At 40.9% G+C, this 20,946-nt stretch overlaps 1 protein-coding gene across 4 annotated transcripts in view; it reads right to left on the bottom strand.

Moving 5' to 3' along the window:
* The window catches only part of PLEKHF2 (pleckstrin homology and FYVE domain containing 2), a 32,047-nt gene that overhangs the window by 4,377 nt on the left and 6,724 nt on the right, over positions 1 to 20,946 (bottom strand). The window contains exon 2 of one of the 4 annotated variants that reach the window (XM_032763908.1): positions 3,873 to 3,952. The exons of 1 other annotated variant lie outside the window; for it this stretch is intronic. The gene's annotated coding sequence lies outside the window, so the exon portion shown is untranslated. Of the gene's footprint in view, positions 1 to 125; positions 238 to 2,753; positions 2,774 to 3,872; positions 3,953 to 20,946 lie in introns of those variants that run through there. 2 more of the 4 variants (XM_032763910.2, XM_032763909.2) reach the window with 2 other exon arrangements.

Raw genomic sequence — 20,946 nt, 5'->3', positions numbered from 1 at the left:
TTTCACAGTTGCTATTCAGAACCTTAAGGTCAACAGTAGACTTTCAAGAATTGTGTCTTTTTGCTAATGCTTGGGAAAGATCTGAACAAAAGCAAGTATTGGCATTTTATACAGAGAAGACCTACCTCCTCAAAACAGGTGGTGAGTGGAGACCTGTTTTCTTCCCACCTTTCATCACAACAAAGAGACACTGAAGAGGGAGAACTGAAAGCCTCTTCTCTTTCAGCTGCTAAAAGGTGGTTGGGTAGAAGTTTATGGACACCTACTAGCCAGAGATTAATATAAAAAAAAAACAGAGCCTCGCTTCCCTAAATTGGGCTCAAAGACAGTATACCACCAGAAATCTTAGATTCAGTGGGCTGGGCTTTTCACCAGAGTACTGCCTTTGGTTCTCACTGGTGGGGGGCCTCATACTACAGCAACAAGCTCCAGAGGAGGCCAAAAAACAAAAGGTACATGACAAGAGAGGTTTCTTGGCATTTGTTTACATTTATCACAGGCTTTTATCATCCCTCAGTGACCCATTTTTGAGGTTTAAATACTGCAATAATTGCTCTTATGGCATCTCTGGGCTAGTCTATACTAGAAGCACTATAGCATCTGCTGAAGATGTTCTCTGCCCACAGGAGAGAGCTCTTCTGTCAGCAGAATAAAACCACCACCCCGAGAAGTGGTAGCAACGTCAACAGAAGCAGCTCTCCCACCAACATAGCGCTGTTCCACACCAGCACTTAGGTTGATGTAACTTGTGCTGCTCAGGGGATGGCTTATTCACACCCCTGGGCGACGCAAGTTATACCGACTAACCTGTAACGTAATCTACTACAATTCCACCTTATCTCACATTATTTTGAACCTATAAATGCCTGAGACATTAAAATGAAATATTTCAGTATTTGTTGAATTCTTCACCTTCTTTTGTTTATTCAAGTTTACCCAAATAGGACAATTTGGGGTTTTAGTCATATTCAAGGAATCCAAACATACTGCTTGAATTACTGTGTGGCATGCACCTATACTCCACAAAGACAATTCTCGTTCAGTATTAAGTTCCACCTACAGTTATTAATTTTAGCCACACCTCCCAGATGTGTGACACTGAGGTGTCCTAAACCGAAGCAGTAAGTACACCTCTAACTATCACATGAAGAATTCAAAATGTAAGCAGTGTGTCAAACCAAGGGCTTGGCTACATTCAAAACTACAAAGCGCTGCCGCGGGAGCGTTCCCGTGGCAGCGCTTTGAAGTGCGAGCTTGGTCGCAGTGCCAGCGCTGGGAGAGAGCTCTCCCCAAACTGCAGGGACTCCATCTCCCCGAGGGGATTAGCTTATAGAGCTGGGAGCCGCGCTCCCAGCGCTGGGGCACTGTTTACACTGGTGCTTTACAGTGCTGCAACTTGCTGCGCTCAGGGGGGTGTTTTTTCACACCCCTGCGCGAGAAAGTTGCAGCGCTGTAAAGTGCCAGTGTAGCCAAGGCCTAAGTGATCAGCTTCACAACTGCTAGCATGAAGATCATTTACATTCTGGAGAAGTACTAGCAACAACAAGTAATAAGATTGCTTGCTGCCTGACTATATCTTGCTTGCAGCTTGACTATACCCTGCCTGACAGCTAGTATTGGGGATGTGATGCAAATGAGGTTTGGCACCAATAAGTCTGTTATGATTGTTAGCTGCTGTCTGAGGATCAAAAATCACCAGTCCAGATTCTTGAAAAACAGGATAAATTTCTTGTTTGTGTAAGAGTTAGTTGTGTACCCACTCTTGCTTAATGATATACTTGTAATAAGCAACCTTTTGTGAATGATTAGATGCCAAAGCTGAGGCATGTTCATTCCAGCAGCCATTTATAATTAAATTTACAAAGCAACAGAAGTTACTCTTCGGACCAAATCTGTGACTATCTATTGAGTTCACAGGCGAACATTACTAAAGCATACAGCCAGCTGGGTACAAAATAAGCTATGAAAATGTACAGAACAAAACTTTCTTCTATACATTTCATAGTTTGTGCCCAGGTGGCTGCATGCTTTAACTAACCCACTGAAGAACACAGCATAGCTTCACTGATCCAGTTCACAAGAGTTAAGCAGATCTGTAAAAAGTACTTTGTTCAGCAATTTTTTTTTGGTAAAAGTTTAATAGGATAGCTTCTCAAAGTGAGTCTAAGAGAAAATTCTAACCAGGGTAATTAAAGATAAAAGACAATTTAAGATGTATGGGTTCCAGAACATGGGTTCTAGTGACTCCACCTATAGCTTGCTATTAAACCACAAGTTACTGAGCTCAGTACAGGAAGTTTTATGGTCTGTGTTATGCAGGGCAGCAGACTAGGTCTGGTGCTGCTTTGAGCTGACATGTACTGGTTTGTGGGGAGCAGCTTGCTTCTCATGAGCTGGCTCAAACAACTCTCCAACCTCTCTACGAAGTGGGAGGGTTCAAGAAAGTCTCCAAGCTCATTCCAACTCAAAGTGGCACCAGACCATGCCATAACAGATGCAAAACCTGCAGACATATCTCCACTGCTACAATGATCAACACTCCCCACAAACACATTTTTCAAGATCCATGGGTCCTACACATGTGGTGCACCTGATCCAGTGTACCAAAGGCCCCAACAACAACAAAGGGCATGTCTTCACTAGCAACGTTAAAGCGCTGCTCCAGCAGTGCTTTCATGTGGCTGTGCAGTCACAGCACCAATGCTGAGAGCTCTGTAAACAAATGAAAAACAAAACAACAACAAAAAAGCCACCTCCATAAGGGGAGTGGCTCCCAGCACTGTAGCACTGTCTAACTGCCATGTTATAGCGCTGAAACTTGCAGCTCTCATGGGGGTGTTTTTTCACACCCCTGAGAGAGAGAGTTGCAGCAGTGTAAAGTGGCAGTGTAGACAAGGCCTTAAGGGGTGAAACCAAAAAAATCATTACACCCTTGATTGAATTTACATAGGAAAATTATAAAAGACAAACCACACCACATCACCTGTGGGTGAACACTTCGCAGAGTGATTGATCACTCTATTCTGGCCTATCAGTCCTCATCCTCAAAGAAAATCTGAATACTTTCAAAAGACCACCCTGAAAGCTTAAATTCATACTCTGATAGACAAAAGGAGGGAGTTAGTGGATAGTGTCTGATGACTGCAGAGGTGTCAACTAGCCACTCTACCTCAAATGGTCTCTTACAATGTGCACTAGTTACTGATGCTAAACAAATTTTTTCCACCTTGCATTTTGCAGTAACATGTAGCCAATTCCTGCAGGCTTTAAGAACTCATTCAAAACATTTCTAATCTTTACAGTCAAGAATTTTCCAAACCTGAAACGATGTAGGGGGTTTCTTCCTGAAACTAAAGACAGACATGTTCAGTGCCTCTGATATGGCTAACAGCTTTCACAGGCAGAAGCAGCCTGAAAACAAGACAGCGGTTTCTTGAATATAACCTATTGAGCTTGTCTATAGCTAAGAATTATATCATATTAAACCATGACCTTGAGCAGTCTTGAGAATTAAAAACATTAAAGACAATTTAGCATTCAGTAATGTTAAAGATGATGACCCCCATTTACACCAAACGCTAAGTGGTGTTTAAATGTTGGGTCAGTTTCTAAATGCTGTCCAGGTCATGCTCTAACCTGATGCAATCTCTCTGTAAGTTTACAGGTGCAGGCCAACTTAACATAACCTGTTTATAACAGATATTGAAAAAGTGTCCACAAACAATAGTCACTAGTTTAACTAAGATGATTTAAGGTAAACCAGTGCAACCTCCAGCTTTAGATAATACCAAAGATAGATAAAGAGACCCCAAAGTTAACACCCCACAAGTGACACAAGGGGAAAACAAAAAACAAAAACAAAACACACTTACAGGCCTCCTGCAGGGAGGCAGAGTTCCCAGTGGGTGCAGAGCCTTCATATTCTGTTGCTATGCTTCCCTCCATTCAGCTCCTGGAGGGGAAGGTGAGGAATATTGGGGGTTGAAAGGAATGGCTGGCACGTGCTGTATTCCACCTATTCCCAGTACTACAGCTAGCTGCTAATTCTCAACTTCTCGTTAGCGCCCTCTCCTGGATTGTCCCAAATGGCTCTGTGGGGGAGGGGAGCCATCCTGTGTCCCCACAAGACCTATCCTACCCTCCATGAGGCTTCCACAGCCCAGCAGGGAAGCAGGCATTCAAACAGAGGTGTCCTCTCCTCTACAACTGCATAGAAGGCCAACAGAGGCTGCTCAGAACACTCCCGGCTCACACCAGGAAATGTAACAACTGAAATTCAACGTAAATAAATGCAAAGTAATGCAAATTGGAGGTAAAACTTTATCATTGTACAGTATTATAAATTAACTATGACCTCAGGAAAGGGACAGAGCATCACAGTACCAAGCTCATTGAAGACCTCTGCTCAGCGTGCAACGGTTTGTTTTTATTTTTTTAACCACAGTCAGTTGCAAAAACAATGGGATGGTGAATAATACGGAGAAGGCTTTTATTTAAGTTAATAGTCTGGTCTCATCTGGAATCCTATGTGCAATACTGCTCACTATCTCAAAAAAGGATATTGCAGAACCACCAAGGTTCCAAGAAAGGTGACAAAGATGATGGAAGGCAAGGAAAAAAGCAAGACCAAAAAGATCGGAATGTTACTTTGGAAGGGAGATGTAGATATGATAAAAGTATATAAAATAATGAATGGTATATAGAAAAGGTTCTCTGCATTTCAACACAAAAACAAGGATATATTCAATTCAATGGTAGGAAATTAAAGACCAATAAAAGAAAATACTTTTTCATACAATGTATATATAATAAACCTGTGAAATTCGCTGCCACCAAGAAGTTGTTGAGGCCAAAAACTTTGCAAGATTAAAAAAGGATTGGATAATTTTATGGATATCAAGAATATCCATTGAAGTGTTGCATAAGAGACATTAAACCTTATGCTTCAGGGCTTAAGCCAATCTCCAACTGTGAAAGAACAGGATCAGACCTGATGTGGAGTACAGATTATCCCATAACCACCTACTCTGGGGTTCTTACGCCTTCCTTTTAAGGATCTGAAGTTGGCCACTGTAGGAGAGAGAATGCTAGACTAGATGGACCTGGGCTCTGATCGAGGATGGAAAGTCCTATGTTCTTGAGGATGCAGGGGAAGTAGTGGGAGATAGTTGGACATGGTACCACCAACTTCTCCCCATAGCAACAGGGTTAATTAAAATACTTCAGTTTAAAATTTGCAGGACATATCCTTTCATAATCAAATACATTTTATTAGAGTCCCTATGGAGGATCAAAATGCTGATTCTCAAGCGTGACAGGCTAAACAGCCGTTTAAATATCTTATGTATAAACTTGGTTTGTAATTCTTTACTTCATGCTCCAATGCTTGTGATTCTTCATTTTTAATTCAACTGAGCTACATTTGCAACTTTAATTAAAAGTTTTCATGGGAATTCAAACAAGAGGCTACAGATACCAAAACAAAAAGCAAGTTTGTCTGAAGGATCAGTTGACAAGTGATACTAAATGCACCATAACACATAAATCAAGTAAACAAGAGCACTAGTGTGTTAGCCATCACATTATACAAAAAATGGCTCGATCTCCAGAACGTACTAGATATAAAGGCAGAAGTTCTGTAGCTGTGAAAGTCAAGGAACATTTTGAATCTTGATATATTGTGTTTATCATAGTCCAAACCAATTCTGATCTTACACATTAACCTGAGCCATTGAAGCATTTCACTATATTCTTACCTTGGTGCAATAATGGTTCTCTTGAACAACATACTGTAAATTATCCCTTCAACAGAAAAACAAAATGAAACTGGGCAATGTATTTTAAATCTCTTTTAAACTTATGGATCTATTTATTTTACAAAATGACTGGCCACAAATTCTGCCTCATTCAAACCTCCTCTCTCTCTCCTAACCCATATGGTAACAATTACTGAACACAAATGCAATCAACCCACATTTTGCTACGCATCCATTCTTGAACACTCCTGTGAAACAAGTATTATATATTAGTACTAGCTGAATTCACTGTACATTATTACTCCTGGGGGAATTATGTGTCACTGCATATGCAGAGAACTTATGTCCCCCCACAGATTTCTTTGCTTCCACCCCAGAAAAAATGACTTTCGGACAAGGAAGCAAAGGGAAGCCACAAAAGTGATCACGCAACCCTCCCCAGCAGTATGTATTGGGTGCCCAGGGCAGCCGGCAGAGAGGTAAATCATTGTGGGGCAGAACCTAGAACCCTCCCTGATGAGTCCCACTCCATCTGCACCTGGACCACCCCAACAAGCCACCCAGCCAGATCCCCAAACTACTGAGCCCTAACCAGCTGCACCTGGATCCCTACCCCTGAGCTCTATCCCCCTCACTGAGCCCAACCACCTTCATCTGGACCTTCTTGCAGAGTCCTATTACCGTGGACCCAGAACCCTCCCAACAAGCCCCTGAGCATCAGGTCCCCCACGGAGCTGCCCACAACCACACTGCCCCACAGAGAACCCTCTCAACCCACACATGGATCCTCCCACACTAAACTCCTCCACACTTGGATCCTGCCTTGCTAAGCCCACCCGGCAGGGAGCACAGAACCCTAGGGTGTTTCTGGGCTAGGCCCGGTCCTTGCGCTCTGTCACAACTGGGTGCAGCCTCACCGCTGAGTCCATGTCCTGAGGGTGGGAGAGCTGCACAGTGAACTCCCACCTCTGTGCAGCCAGTGGCCTGTGCTCCCCAATGCCATGCTGGACCCTCCATATTTGACAATTAAAGTTTGCAGAATGCCCTCAGGAGTAACACGATGAGACAACACCACTGATTTTACTTCATGCTCCTTGAGTGCATTAAGTTAGTTACCTCCTCCCCATAGGCCTTTTGGTATTTCAGCCTTATTGAAGAATATAAAAATAGATAAATTATTAACAGAGTGCAAAAATACTTTATCAGATCTTTACACACACCTTTTAAGACCATTTCTAATTGAAGATTCTGAGCAAAAGCTTCATTTTATTGCGGCTGCTTGTATTAATTATCATGACTTCTTTAAGTTAGAATCTTGCTGTAATGTGTAAATTTCATTATAATAAACACTATACAAGCTGTACTTATGATTAAAGCAATTCCCCCCCTTTACACACTTTAGTATTTCACACAGAAATTTTAGTTCAATAATAACTGGACTCTGAACCTTTGCTGCTTTTGTGCCACAAAATAGCTTTGATAGTTACTATATACTAGAACTAGGTATTTTCATTTCTCCATCTCAACATCCCAAAAGGTTAAAATCAACTAAATAAGCAAGCAAAAAATATCGTCAATATAGTTCATGTTCATCCTTTAGTCTACATTTAAACAAGAAATTGAAGCTTAATTCTGTCAAGCAAGAGTCAAAAACAAATAGCAGAAAATGCAGGCTTGTCTCTGTTGATCTATAGAGCATCCTGTTGTTTAACTTCTGGTTTTAGCCTTAACTCTAAGTTGCTGATAATAGTCATGATGGCTATGTCTACATTAGCATTTCATAAAGCCTCCTACCACTACATTACCATCTTTGCAGGTCTCTAGGAATCATACCCAGGCTGTATCCACAGACAACAGTTGGGGGTGGTGGGAATGATAAAGAACAAGGGTATTGTACCCTGACAATTGAAGTTGCACAGCTCTGCATAGAGCAATTCTTCATCATGGCCCCAACATATACTTATCTCACAGAACTGGAAGGGACCCTGAAAAGTCATTGAGTCCAGCCCCTTGCCTTTACCAGCAGGACAAAGTACTGATTTTGCCCCAGATTCTTAAGTGGTCCCCTCAAGGACTGAACTCACAACCCTGGGTTTAGCAGCCAGTGTGCAAACCACTGAGCTACCCTTCCCACCCATGTACTGGGAGTCATGAATGGAGTAACAAAAGCAAAAAAGAGATTTAATTTGAACTCTCTTTGGCAATCTTACTATACTGTCAATTCTCCAATTCCTCCTTACTTCCTGCCCTGGACAAGGAAAACTCTTCCTATTCTATTTCAGGGCCCTTCCACAAGCTATCCAGTGCTCACTATTTATATTCCTGCTTTAATGAGCTCCTGGCCACCCCTATTTTGGTTGCTTTAGTGTAGGAGTTAACTGCAATGAAAACACATTATCCGCACTCAAATTAACTCCTTTGAATAAGCTAGCTGGAGGGTTTTGCAGCTAGGCTACACACAGCGGTGTTTTCTAACTTGAGCTGTAGTCTAAACCCTCTGGGAGTCAGCCAACTTGAGTTAAGAGCACCATCATACTCAAGTTAAGGGTTTGTATGTGAGGATGGGACTTAAATTAATTTTGCAGTGAAAACTAGCACTCAATTTGAAGATTAATGCTAATTATACTTCTAATTTCCCTTCCCACTAACCACTCTTCCACAAAACCCACACCACACTAAAAAAGGCATTTCTCAACAAGGCCAACAAAATTAACATGGAGTTGGCAGACCAAGCCATTTTGGAGATAAGCCCAAAACCCACAGACATTCTAAACGGTGAAATATCGGCCCCACTGAATTCAAGTTTTGCCATTGACTTCAGCGGGACCAGGATTTCAGCCAATAATTAAGTTCTCATTTTTTACCAGCTTCCCAGAAATGTTATGACCTGAGATGAGCTATGGTACAAAGTTTCAGAGGGAGGGGAACGGCTGAAAAACCATAGATAAGGATGAAAGTTAGCTTCACAAGATAAGCCTGATGAGGCTATTGTTGCAGTACATCTTCCTGAATAAGAAACTGAAGATAGGGGATTACTTTTTTCCTACTGGGAGAAAAACCTGAAGTTGCAACCTCCGTGACTTATTTCCAATCACCCCCCAAAATCCTGCAACATGGTGACCCTCCTCTAAGTAAGGAAGACTTAACATGTCTCCTGAAGCACATTAACACTGTCATACATATGCCAAAATTTGGTCTCTTGAGGAACTTTTAGGAGCCTAGAAAACTTAGGACCCAAAAGACCTCATAGTTTAGGCACCACATAAGTAATACTTTGATCCCTACGTGTTTCTTCTTCTAACTGGGTTCACAAAAGAATCAAAATAAGTTTATGGAGGATAGATCCCTAAATGGCTATTAGCCAAGATGCTCAGAGACACTACCTCACGCTCCGAGGATCCCTAGCCTCTGACTGCCAGAAGCTGGGAGTGGATGACAGAGGATGGATCACTCGATAATTGCCTTGTTCTTTTCACTCCCTCCAAAGCACTTGGCACTGGCCATTGTCAGAAGACTGGGATAGATGCTACGTTCCCTCTAAGCTGCGCAGTTGGGCGGCCACTCAGGAGTGATTCAAGCACTTCATTAGCAGAGCTGCAAACATCTGGCAGCATGTGTTCACGTTCCCCTCCCCCTGCTGCTTTACAGCCATGTTGCTCCTGTCCTCTGCCTTGGAGTCCAGGGTCAGCTGTTCCTGAGACTCTGCTGCTAGCTGTGCAGAGTGGGGGAGAAAGAAGAGCGTGCTGATATCAGGGTGTCCCCCTCCCCTTCTGTATCCTATCTCCACAGAGGACAGAAGTGGGGACAGGGCTCAAGAGCAGGAGAGCTGCTGTGGTCTGAGGTCTGAACAAGCCTTCTGAGCCCTCCACAGTGAGGGAGTGCTTTAGAGAGACAGCGCACAGTGTCTCAGAGACTCTCCCAACAGCCAGCACACAATCTCTGTTTCTCACTCACTCACTCTGTCTCTCCCACTCCTCCTGCCTCCCTCCCATCTACATATCCCATCTCCACGGGGGAGAACAGGACTCAGGAGCAGGAGAGCTGCTGTGGTCTGAAGTCTGAATGAGCCTTCTGAGCCCTCCCGCGACAAGTGAAAGTGCCTTAACGAGACAGCGCACAGCATCTCTGAGACTTCTCCAGTAGCCAGCACACACAGTCTCTCTCTCTCTCTCTCACACACACACACACAGCCCACACCAACACATACTATTATTTTTGTTGTTACTACTTCTTGGTACTTCCTGCAATGCGCATATATTCTCTGTAATTTTATTCTTTCAAAGTGTGTTATTTTAGTTTCTGGACTGGTCTATGCATTTCATAATTTTTATCTCTCTCTTACACTTACATTTAATTCTTTGAGTACTGAGTTCTAAAATGCCTACCCTGTCCTGGATGGAGTAATTATCCCTGGGGTAACTTTTAAAAAAAATATTCGAACTAGTGGTCCACATCCACACATAAAATTTATTCCGTACATGGATGGAAAAAATTAGAGGGAACATTGGCTAGATGAACCATTAATCTGACCCAGTATGGCCGTCCTTATGTTCTACCACTAAGTCAGACTGGAGAGGGCAGAAAAAGGACAAAAAAAGAGGAACTTCTCTTAAGATGAGCGACATCAAAACATTTTATCAAACTCCCACTGTGAAAATATTCTAATAGCAGCTTTCAGGTAACACACCAAGTTTACCATAAACATGGCAGCCTGCCACTGTAGTCATGTAAAGCTTGCACTATGTACCAAAAGTAATTTGGCTGGAAAAGGAGAGGGAAGGGGACAATAATCTTGTTACACAGCAGAAACCCAGGCATCGAAAACTCAACTGTTTGGTCCTCCCTTTCCAACCAAGAACCAGATGACTTCCTGTTCTGACTCTCAATTACCCAAACATATCTGGTGCTGTCCAAGAAGTTCAGATAATGGGAATTTTACTGTTTTACTTAAAGGAGTGCTATATTAGAAAGAAATGCTGCTGCAATACAATAGTAACTGGAAAACTAAACTAAGAGCAAATTAAGCACATACAACTAATTTTCAGAAGTGAGTGAGCTTAGTGCTTAAGAAAGATACCAGCTGGACAGCAGTTGTGCCTGAAATCCTTTATTTCTCTATCAGAGGGGTAGCCGTGTTAGTCTGGATCTGTAAAAAGCAACAATGAGTCCTGTGACACCTTACAGACTAACAGACATATTGGAGCATAAGCTTTTGTGGGTGAATACCCACTTCGTCAGATGCATGTGGTGGAAATTTCCAGAGGCAAGTATAAATATGCAGGCCAGAATCAGTCTGGAGATAATGAGGTCAGTTCAGTCAGGGAGGATGAGCTACTCTTCTAGCAGTTGAGGTGTGAAAACCAAGGAAGGAGAAACTGCCCTGATTGAACTGACCTCATTATCTCCAGGATCCTGAACTTGACCATCTCATGGTCACTGCCTCCCAGGTTCCCATCCACTTTTGCTTCCCCTACTAATTCTTCCCAGTTTATGAGCAGCAGGACAAGAAGAGCTCTGCCCCTAGTTGTTTCCTCCAGCACTTGCTCCAGGGAATTGTCCGCTACACTTTCCAAAAACTTCCTGGATTGTCTGTGCACTGCTATACTGCTCTCCCAGCAGAAATCAGGGTGATTAAAGTCTCCCATGAGAACCAGGGCTTGCGATCTAGTAACTTCTGTTAGTTGCCGGAAGAAAGCCTTGTCCACCTCATCTCCCTGGTCTGGTGGTCTACAGCAGACTCTCACCACAACATCACCCTTGTTGCTCACACTTCTAAACTTAATCCAGAGACTCTCAGGTTTTCCATACGGTTTCATACCGGAGCTCTGAGCAGTCACGCTGCTCTCTTACATACAGTGCAACTCCCCCTACCTTTTCTGCCCTGCCTGTCCTTCCTGAACAGTTTATATCCATCCATGACAGTATTCCAGTCATGTGAGTTATCCCACCAAGTCTGTTATTCCAATCACATCAAGCCAAACAAACTATGAATTGAGTATTGCAACATCAAGAAAAGCATGCATCCTATCTCAGTAACTATTTAATACATAGTTAGAAGATATAATGAGGGAAATTGTATAAGACACCAAAAAGAACATACAGTTCAATGGCATATACATGAACATAAAATATGCCAGTGGCCTAGTCTTCATAACTTCAACTAGGGAAAAACTTCAGAACATACACTGCTACCTCGATATAACACTGCCCGATATAACACAAATTTGTACATAAGGTGGTAAAGCAGTGCGCTGAGGTAAGAAGGGCTCCACGCTCCGGTGGATCAAAGCAAGTTCAGTATAACACGGTTTCACCTATAATACGGTAAGATTTTTTGGCTCCCAAGGACAGCGTTATATCGAGATAGAGGTGTACTTATTACTGTGAACAATACTTGCAAGACAGACAGAATGACAATCAACATTAGGAAGAAAAAAAATATAACAAGTAAATACTTATGCATGAGGTAGGCAACACTGATATCTCTACAGTGAAATGGTAGTACAAGCAAAAATTTCCCCTACCTAGGAAGCCTAACATCAGATGAAAAATTTGACGAAGAAATTAAGAAAAGGATACAGCTTGCGGGGAAAAACGTATTCAACAACTTCCAAAGCTGCTGAAAGTTTAAACTCACATACACACTAAATTATGAAGTGCTCCTCTACGGATGTGAGAGCTGGACTCAAGAAGCACACAGACAACTCAGTCTTGGTGTTATAGAAGGTTAAAAATTAGCTGAATAACCAGAACTATGAACAATGAGGCGATGAGGCGGTTGACTTTAAAAAAAAAAAAAAAAGTTTCCTACTCTCCATTGGCAAGTAGATAATTTTAAGGTCTAGAAGGGAGGAATCCTGAAAATTAAAGTCAGTTTTCAGATACACATTTTGCACCTGTCCAGCACACTTTAAATGGTGCATATATGTACACACAATATGCCTTTTACACTGAACTTTATTTTAATTGTTTTCCAGTTTCATAAAATTTCTATGAACAAGTTAGAAGTTTTAATCTGAACAATTTTATTCACAATATTATCTTTCAAGACTGTTAGTGATTCCATCTGGAGCCAGGAAATGTACAAACATAATTTACATAACCCGCTCCATCATCGTATTTGGAAAACATCATGCGACTAGTGTAGACTTTTTGTTTATGAAACAGCATCAAGTAATTTCAGCTCAGTTTTGGGAAAATTTGCAAATTAAGACCCAGTGCTGCAAACTCCTGTGCAACTGATCAACTTAACACATGCAAGTGCTCCCATCCTTGTTACGCATGGATCTGATCCAACTCAAATTAAAGTCAATGGAAAGAATTTCACTGCTTTTGCTTCAAGTTGAATAGCATATTTGCAGAACACAAGCCTTAAAGTTGCTATAATATACGGCTAAGGAAAGGGAACCCATAGTCAAAACATTTGTTTTAAATCCTAAAATAAGTTTAACTTTTTGCAGCATTTTGCAGAACCATGGAAGCATTAGTGCAGGGGCTCTCATGCTGGGGGTCAGGACCCCTCACAGAGTTGCAAGGTCATTACATGCAGGGTCATGAACTGTCAACCTCCACCCCAAACCCAGCTTGCCTCCAGCATTTATAATGGTGTTTAATATATTAAACAGAGAGTGTTTAACTTATTAGGGGGGTCATAGTCAGAGGCTTGCAATGTGAAAGGGGTTGCCAGTAAAAAAAAAAAAGTTTCAGACCCACTGCAGTAGTGGCCATAACATTCTGAACTGTAGAATAAAAAATTCAATCTAGATGTTGCAATATCTTTACAAAAGTTACCAGACTTATTTTGTAAGCATTTATTAATCAGATTTGATATATATACCAGTTATCATAATTAGTTACCTAATGTTAATACAATACAAATACAGTTGAACCTCAGAGTTACAAACTGACCAGTCAACCACACACCTCATTTGGAACCAGAAGTACACAATCAGGCCGTGGAGGCCACATAAAAAAAAACAAACACACACACACACTGTACAGAGCAATACAGTGTTAAATGTAAACTAACAAAATAAAGAGAAAACTTAAAAAAATGACAGGGTAAGGAAACTATTTCTGTGCTTGCTTCATTTAAATTAAAATGTTATAAGCAGCATTTTTCTTCTCCGTGATAAAGTTTCAAAGCTGTATTAAGTCAACGTTCAGTTGTAAACTTTTGAAATAACCCACCATCACATTTTGTTTAGAGTTACAAACATTCCCAAGTTACTAACAACCTCCATTCTCAAGGTGTTAGTAACTCTGAAGTTCTACTGTACGTCTAAGTCACCCATTAACATAAGGCCTACCACAAAACCTCTTACGTAAAAGATTTATCAAATTATGTTTTCCCTCGTGTACTTCAGGTCAGAAACTGACTAAATGTATTAATGGCTTTCAGTGACTCCAAGTCATTGAAAAACAGAAGTTGGTCCCAAATGAACCAAGTAAAAGATAATGCTGCTTTGTATGCTTGAAGCAAGAACAGTGTCTTTAATCTCTCTACAGTACCACGTTATACAAATGCTTATTAAAACAAACCTTTTCATTCCACTCATACATAAAAATCAGGTATCTAGAATACAAGGAAGATGCTTATTTATTTTGGCACTTCTAAACTACACACATCTACTTTTAGCTAAGCTTCCTGTATATTAAAAACAAAATACTTGACTGTTTTTAATCTTTACCTCCAAGAGAACACATTTCCCAGACACCTGAACAGACATCTAATCCATAATAATTTAATAGTAAAGGAATACTTTAAACAATACAGTTGTTTACATTAACTAATGTAATGCAGAGAACCTTACTTTCTCTCAATGTTGTGAATTGCCTAGATTTTCAGACATACACTTCTGATTTTCTTTACTGGGCTTGCACTCTTTGGTACTACGCTGTAGGAAACACAGGATTGCTACGGAAGACTAACTCAACTCTGTGACAAAAGAATGTTGCTTACCAGTAAGCGCTCTGCCACACTACAAGTTCAAGAGTGTTTTTGTAATCATTTCATGACTCACCTGACTTGGTTCAACATAGTTTTGTTATGAAGCTGCTTTGTAGTCAAAATTCAACCATGTTTGTTATAGCCAGATCAGATAAGAGTCGTGAAATGGTTACAAAAAGAGAGAGTTGTAGCCTGGTAAACAGTCATAATTCGCCGAAGAACTGATTTAGCAGTTCAGGCAGTTCCACAATTCACATAGTGAGAACAGTAAGAAGTGCAAGTTGAGAGGGCATGTCTAAACCAATGAACACACAATGATTTGGGCATAATTCAGTGCACATGTCAATTTTTTAAGTGTACAAAAGTGTCTTGCCATTCACATACCAACTCAAGGTGCAAAACTATGATAATCAGAGGATACTACCACCATATCGGTCCCACGATTCCACACATTCTCACAGATCAAAACTGGGCCCAAATGCAGTAGCAAGAATGCTCTAAAAACACAATTTTAACTTCCATTTCTGATCTGGTGGGATCAGTCTCTTTTGAGCTGCAAACAGTAACAGAAAGCTGAACCAGTATAAAAAAAATATGTCTACTTTCAAAAACAGCCACAGTACAATATTTCTACAATATTGTAAAATGGTCAACATGGCTAATCTAATAATCTGCTTAACAGGGTTGGAATATTGTTGAAGCATTGTTGCAGAACACTTTCAAAGCAGTGTTATGTGATACCAGGGCATTCCATTTACTCTCTTTGTATAGATTAACCTTGTAGTGCGGACATGACTTAGTGGCAGTGTTTGCTATAAGGATGGGTACCAAAAAAAAAATAAAAAAATCTCAGTGCTAACACGAATTCATCTCCTCTTCTTTTTACTAATTCATCAGTAAGAGCCAGGGGCGGCTCCAGGCATCAGCATGCCAACCACGTGCTTGGGGTGGCAAGCCACAGTGGGCGCTCTGCTGGTCGCCGCGAAGGCAGCAGGCAGGTTACCTTTGGCGGCATACCTGCGGAGGGTCTGCTGGTCCCCGAATCCGCGGGACTGGGGACCTCCCGCAGGCAAGCCGCAGAGGGCAGCCTGCCTGCCGTGCTAAGGGTGGCAAAATACCTAGAGCCGCCCCTGGTAAGAGTTGTAATGTAAACAGGTTCCCATGGCCAATCCCATTTGACCGCCGTTTTTGTTAAGCCTATTGAAAGCAGAGGTAAAAACAAAGGTCTACATACAAAAGCCCTGTCTCCAACAGGGCTCCCAGAAGTTCAACTGAACAAGATGGAAAACTCCTCCAGGGTAGGCAAGGGGTCAATAGATAGCTCTGTCATGACTTCACTGTACAGACTGCCAGTGGTATCATACCACATATGATTTTTCACTCTGGACCGCTGAACAGAGACCATTAAATACCTCATCTTTAGTGAGTTGGCCAAGGTCCAAGTGCTGCAACCACAAATTTCACAATCCCTACTTATAAGAACATTCAACAACATTTAGAAGACTTAATCCAACCGCTGTACTGCTCTGTCTTGAACAAGAAGCTCAAAAACAGCCTATCGAGTAACTGCAGTGACTTCCAGTCCTTCACACACACCAACAGCTGCCACAACTATTCACAACAACTGAAAGAGTAGCTCTAACAAGAGGCATTGACAGCATTGTTACCTTGGTTTCCAACATAAGGGGCTTTACAGTGGTAGTTGTGACTATAAGCTGTTTTTTCAGGAGATAGGTCATAACAGTGCTCCTGGTCTAAGAGGAGTAGTCTTAAGATCACTTCCACATACAGATTTCCAGCACAGGTGTACGATGAAAGTCAGTCTGTGGGAGTTTAACACTGACAGCTAATGAAAGCTAGGTCAGCGATTTAAAAAAAACGAAAACCCACTTCAATAATTTTGAACCTTCAGAACATGCGCACACAGCTAGCCCACCTAATCATATTAATTTCTTACTATCATTCACTTGCTGTGTCCTATTTCAAATTATTTTGAAAGTCTTTAGAGCAGGACTATTTTCCTGTGTGTTTGTATACCATCAAATACATAATACAACCATACTCACAGAGTTGAGTCTGTCCTGCTCACTCCGTATGACACTTGAAGAGGGGCAAAGGAAAAATGTGTCAAGTTTTGTTTCCCATATTACAAAATCAGGAAGGCTAGAGGTAAGTTAACTTTCCTTTTTTACACAATTAGTTGTATAATATGTTGCACAGTTTTCTTCTGTTCTAAGAAGTTCAAAAAAGTTCCAAGATGTGGAGTATAGTATAAGAGTCCTGCATCTCATCCTCTCATCCACTTAACACATGCAAATAACTCACTACATTAATGGAAAGGCATGTGTATTAGGAAGGATGATGCAATAAGGAGAGACTTACACCTCCCATTTCCACAGAATGTACTCAAAATGCTTCATCACCAATGGCAATAAGATTCATGCTGTTGAGCACCCTCAACATCCTGACACTAGCAATAATTTGTCAGACTATTTCTACAGTTTTAGATTGCACTCTGATTACATTTATTTCATTTTTGGTAGATGATTATAGGAAAGGGGATTTCTCAGATTTTTAGTAAACCTGTCACTAGAGCAGAGGTGGGCAAACTATGGCCCGCAGGCCACATCCAGCCTGCAGGGACCCTCCTGCTCAGGCCCTGAGCTCCTGGCCCAGGAGGCTAACCCCCTCCCCTGCAACCTCAGTTCACTGCACCACCAACGCAATGCTCTGGGCAGCAGGGCTGCAAGCTCTTGCCAGGCAGTGCAGCTGCAGAGCCGCGGCCTGACCTGGTGCTCTGTGCTGAGCAGTGGCATGGCTGGCTCCAGCTGGGCGGCGCGGCTGCCTGTCTTGGTACTCTGGGTGGCGCAGCTGTAGCACCACCAGCTACTGGTGCTCCAGGCAGCGCAGTAAGGAGGCAGGGAACAGGGAGGGGGAGTTGGATAGAGGGCAGGGGAGTTGGGGTGGTGGTCAGGGTGCATGGACCACTTGAAAATTGCCGAGGGTCTCAGCAGACCACTTAATGATCTTGCCAAATGTTGTTTGTACCATTAGCTAACTATTGGCAAGCGCTTTGGATAAAAGCGCTATATAAAAAAACATTATTTTGTTCTACAAATAAAAGCACACAACTTATATTTTAATATCACTAGTCTCACCTTTCTAATACAATGGTTGTGCTCTTTCTCCTCCCGCCACGGCAGCGTGCAACCTGGGTCTGGGAAGGAGCATGGGAGAGGACCTGCCCCCCCCAAACAGCAGCCACAGAGCTGAGGCTGGCTGTCTGTCCCGGTCAGCTGCAGCCCTGGAGCTGGGGAAAGTTGCCTCCTTCTCTGGCCACCACAGCCCTGCACATCCCAAATTCCCCTCACCCCCTCTCCTCACCCCACTGCCCCCTCCCATCTACCCCCTAATCCCCCCCAAGTCCACCCCCTCACCTTACATGTCCATCTTCTCCAGGGTCCAGGCACCTAACTAGTGGAGCCACACCTGCACGGCTCCACTAATTAGGTGTGCAGTTGCCCAGGTGCATACTTTAGAGGGAACTATCCGCAGACCACCATTTGAGAACCTCTGCTACATGTTAATATTCCAGTACACTATTTGCTATGTCTTGCCTCAAAATTACTATATATGAAAAAGGAAAACCCCAGTATTTGAAGTCCACAAATTTCAGAGGTTGAATTCCATTTTTATACAATATGCAGAAGTCATGGTACATTCTACTGAAATACATGCTAGATAATTAGCCCTATAAATTTTAAAAAACTCCACACAAGCAACTACCTCTATAAAATGAAGTATTGCACTTCAAGAAAGTTTTTTAAAACTCAACAGATGAGTGTATCTTTGTTTGTAAAGTGAAAACAAATACACATGAAAAATTATTTACTCTAACACTACTGAGATTAAAGACTATCGAGACCATGCAGGAGAAAAATACTCAAAACAATATTAACATCAGGGTGGATAGAAATAAAAAAATAAATAAAAATAAAAACATCTTTTTTTTATAAAATGGTTTTTGAGGAAAAACCTACCTAAAGATCGTTTTAATTACGATACAGTATAGCTTAAAGATATTTCATCATGGAATAGGGATTATTAATTCTATATATGAGACAATATATTCATGTAATGTTTAAGAAAAGTTTTGTAAATGAGTTCTAGCAGTTCATGGATTAGGGACCCAATCTTCTGGGGTTCCACAGGCTTCTGTCTCCACAGGTAGCATGCTTGTTAACAGCAAAAATGTTTATTTATAAATAAAATAAAGGTGTGAAATAACAGACCTCAACTCTATTGTTCCTCTGCAAATTTGTGTACACACAGTCAATCCCTTACCTCTCTCTAAAAGTGCAAAGTTTCAAAAAGTTCAATGAATAGAAGATTGCTGGGGGGCGGAATAGGGCTGCATAAGGAGAAGAAGTCCGGAGATAAATGAGACATGAGGGACATATGCTTGCTATGTTAAAATAGTATATGTTTGCTGTTGAAGAAAAAAAATCCAGAATACTTAACATTGTTGTTTTAGTTAATAAAACAATTTAAATGTCTGTCTAGTGATGGTCTCCTCCTAATATAGCATGGCAAGAAAATCCTCCAAATATTAATGATTAACCCTGTTGAATTGGAGATATTTATGAAGTCATTGGGAGATGAACAATCTGCTTCAATTACCATTGGTAAATGAAATAACCAATCATTCATTTTCTGATATAGCTGTAAAACTAATCTGAAAAGTTTTCAAAATAAATCACTGTTTAAAAATGTACAGTGTGTACCTTCTAAAAATGAAACCTACATCTATCTGAGTTGTGAATAATATGTTTTAAGGTTATAACAACCAACAAGAAAGCACTTTTATGTAGAAAACCATGATTAAATCAAGTTTTCCTGACTAGTGATTTAAATCATGATTTAAATCAAATCCACCCTGATTAACACTTTAACCAAAAAGAACATTACGGTGCAAAATTGCAGCTCTAATTCTGCAAGTCCCCAAGTAAGCAATTCATACTCATTCAAGCAGTCCCATTTACCTCAACAGGACTGCTCATATGAATAAGTATTTGCAAGACTTGACTTGTTAGTACAGCTATTATCATGACTTATAAAAACATTACAACATTCTTCAGTGTGATAAATATATTCTTCCACGCTTTCTACAGATATCCCTTTCCCCCTACCATCACTATTAAAACAACTACTTGTTTAAATTATTTGGAGTAAAAGTAATATTACAACACATTATAAATTTTTGTACTTGTTTAGGAAAAAAGAGACAACTTTTTAAGTTTACGTTGCTCCATTTCAAAAGTAAGTTTTGTATAACAACCTTTATTCTCTTTTCAAACAAAAAACTCTGAAAATTTAATCAGAATTAAATTAAATTTAATTTACCTGTCCGTACAGTCGACAACAGTGCCCTAGCTGGATATCATTATTGTTTTTACAAATCATACAAAGTAATTAAATTATTCTGAAGTCAATGAAAAGATGAAAAGCATGTTGCCATGGAAAGTAGTTATTTACAATACTGCTCTTTCTTTCAGTGGGAAAGCAGGACTTCATTCTGAGCATTTTAGATTGAACAGCAGTTTACTGTAAGTAAGGGAATTCTAAGGTTGACCACAACCAGGATATGGCTACACAGCCAAAACTACAGGCGAGCTAGCTTGAATCCAGGTAACTATGGCAATAAAAATGTGTATCAGAGCTACTATTGTCTTCTTAAGTCTGCAGACAACCTGAAACACCAGCTCAGATAAGCAAAGCCCTGAGCCACCTCACCAACACTAATCACATTGGTGTGTGTTAAAAGCTATAATTTAGCTTAACATAAATCATTAACTATTTCATTGCTGATCACCTTAGACAGATGGGTGAGATTTTTAAAGTTGCTACAGTGAGAAAAATGCAAAGGAAGGAAAGAGAATTTACAGAAATTCAGACTAGAAATAAGGCCTAAATTTTAAACAGTTCTAGTGGTTAATTACTCGCACAACTGATTGGGATTCATAGTGGATTCTCCAACATGGGCTATTTTTAAATCAAGACTGGATTTTTTTTAAAAAAAGAGACGCTCTAGGAATTATTTTGGGGGAATTCTATGCCTGTGTTACACAGGAGGTCATACTAGATGATCAATTGTCCCTTCTGGCCTTGGAATCTATGCTGAATGTGACAATAAGATATTGAATAATGGTAATAAATAAAAATTTAGTTACTAGATAAAGG

The sequence above is a fragment of the Chelonoidis abingdonii genome, chromosome 2 (assembly GCF_003597395.2).
Source record: "Chelonoidis abingdonii isolate Lonesome George chromosome 2, CheloAbing_2.0, whole genome shotgun sequence".
Taxonomy (NCBI): domain Eukaryota; kingdom Metazoa; phylum Chordata; order Testudines; family Testudinidae; genus Chelonoidis; species Chelonoidis abingdonii.
This window is presented reverse-complemented; position numbering and strand designations above follow the sequence as displayed.